The sequence below is a fragment of the Eschscholzia californica genome, unplaced genomic scaffold, assembly GCF_041429995.1.
Source record: "Eschscholzia californica isolate CP2 unplaced genomic scaffold, dmEscCali1.0.p SCAF_26, whole genome shotgun sequence".
Lineage (NCBI taxonomy): Eukaryota > Viridiplantae > Streptophyta > Magnoliopsida > Ranunculales > Papaveraceae > Eschscholzia > Eschscholzia californica.
The window spans coordinates 150001-152500 of NW_028238376.1; positions in this window are offsets into that span (position 1 = coordinate 150001).

The following is a 2500-nucleotide window of genomic DNA, read 5'->3' on the forward strand; positions in this document are numbered from 1 at the left end:
ATAGGCTGGGGACTTTTCGATTTTTGGCCCATGGTGCCCCCCGGGCCCCCCCAGCAGCTCGGACACCTTCGGGGATGCTTCCCCAAGTGTCCGGCATAGGCTGGGGAGTTTTTGATTTTTGGCCCGTGGTGCCCCCCCGGGCCCCCCCAGCTGCCTCTTCGATTTCCCACGTCGGGGATGAGTTGGGCAACTCTTGGAAGCTTCCCATCCACCCCCGTGCCGAGCTTTGCCCTTGGGATGCCTTATGTTGCATCCCAAGGGCCAAGGCACCTGCCAGCCCAAGGGCTGTGCACGGCCTGGGGAGGGAGCTCACCCCTCCCCTATATAGTGCAAAGTTATTGTTTTCCCTATTTTCACAAGGAAACATCAAATTTTTAACCAAGCATACTCGGCCTTTGCTCCTTCGTTACTCGTCCAAATCCAACAAACTTGCATTCGTTGGAAAGGTCTTTTCACAAGGATTCTTTTGATATATAATAATAGCGATTCCGATAAATATTTATTTTTTTATGAATTTTTAAGTGAATAAACAATTAAAAATTCAAAAAAAATAGGAAAAAAATATTTTTTTCCCGATTCTTTCTCCAATATTCCTGATAAATACCCACACACCCACATATGGAGAAAGGTCGAAAATGCTCGAGTGGATATCGAGATGTCCGACGAAGCACCACTTGGAAGGGCCGAGGCACGGGACGCCCGAGCTGTTGCTCGGGCCGGCACGAGACGCGCATGGGACAGCCCGGGACGGCATGGGACGCCCTCGCTACAGCTCGGGACGGCCAGGTACGCCCGAGACTTGGCTCGGGACGGCCTGGGACGCCCTCGCAATAGCTCGGGACGGCCTGGGACGCCCGAGACTAGGCTCGGGACGGCCTCGGCACAGCTCGGGACGGCCTGGGACGCCCTTGCCACAGCTCGGGACGGCCTGGGACGCCCGAGACTTTGCTCGGGACGGCCTGGGACGGCCTCGGCACAGCTCGGGACGGCCTGGGACGCCCGAGACTTTGCTCGGGACGGCCTGGGACGTCCGAGACTTTGCTCGGGACGGCCTGGGACGTCCGAGACTTGGCTCGGGACGGCCTGGGACGCCCGGGACGTGGCTCGGGACGGCCTGGGAAGTCCGAGACTTTGCTCGGGCCGGCCTGGGTCGCCCGAGACTTGGCTCGGGACGGCCTGGGACGCCCGAGACTTGGCTCGGGACGGCCTGGGACGCGCTCGGCACAGCTCGGGACAGGCCGGGACGCCCGAGCCGAGCTTCGGGTCGCACGAAATCTCTTCGTATTCCGACATATTAGAAGCTTCCCATCATGTAGTAGGCCGAGCTTTGCCCTTTGGATGCCCTATGGTGCTTGGCGAGCACTAGGGAACGTGCCAGCACAAGTGCTGTGCACGCTCTGGGGAAGGAGCTCAACCCTCCCCCTTATAGTGCAAAGTTATTGTTTTGCCTATTTTCACAAGGAAACATCAATTTTTTAACCAAGCATACTGGGCCTTTACTCCCTCGTTACTCGTCGGAATCCAGCAAACTTATACTCGTTGGAAAGGCCTTTTCGCAAGGATTTTTTTGATATATTATAATAGCGATTCCGATAAATATTTATTTTTCTATGAATTTTTAAGTGAATAAACACCGGAAAATTCATAAAAAATAGAAAAAAAAAATATTTTCTTCCGTTTCTTTTCTCCAATAATTCATAAATAATACCTCAATAGTACAAACGAAGAGAGAGTCGAAATGGCCCGGGTGGGTTTCGAAATGTCCCACGACCCCATAGAATGCACGGGCCAGCCGAGCCAAAGCAGGGGACGCGCATGGGACAGCACGGGACGCGCACGGGACAGCGTCCCTATGGCTCGGGACGGCATGGGACAGCACGGGACGCCCTTGGTAAAGCTCGGGAATCCCATCGGACGCGCATGGGACGGCCTTGCTAAGGCTCGGGACGGCATGGGACGCGCATGGGACGGCCTTGCTAAGGCTCGGGACGGATGGGACAGCACGGGACGCGCATCGGACGGCCTTGCTAAGGCTCGGGACGGCATGGAACAGCACGGGACGGCCTTGGTGAGGCTCGGGACGGCATGGGACAGCACGGGACGGCCTTGGTGAGGCTCGGGACGGCATGGGACAGCACGGGACGGCCTTGGTGAGGCACGGGACGGCCTCGGTGAGGCTCGGGACGGCATGGGACAGCACGGGACGGCCTTGCTAAGGCTCGGGATGGCCTGGGACGGCCTTGGTGAGGCTTGGACGGCACGGGACGCGCATGGGACAGCATGGGACGGCCTTGGTAAGGCTGGGCACGGCATGGGACGCACATGGGACACCTTATGGGGATCATCAAGGGACGTTGCACGGGACATTCTTAGCCATGAAGGGCCTTCACATGGGACATCTTAGGAGTCAAGAGCCGGCACATGGGACAATGGAGTTCACACGCACGGAACACTTCGGCTACTTCCGTTCGGAACGTCGTGGGATCTTTATGTCCCCATT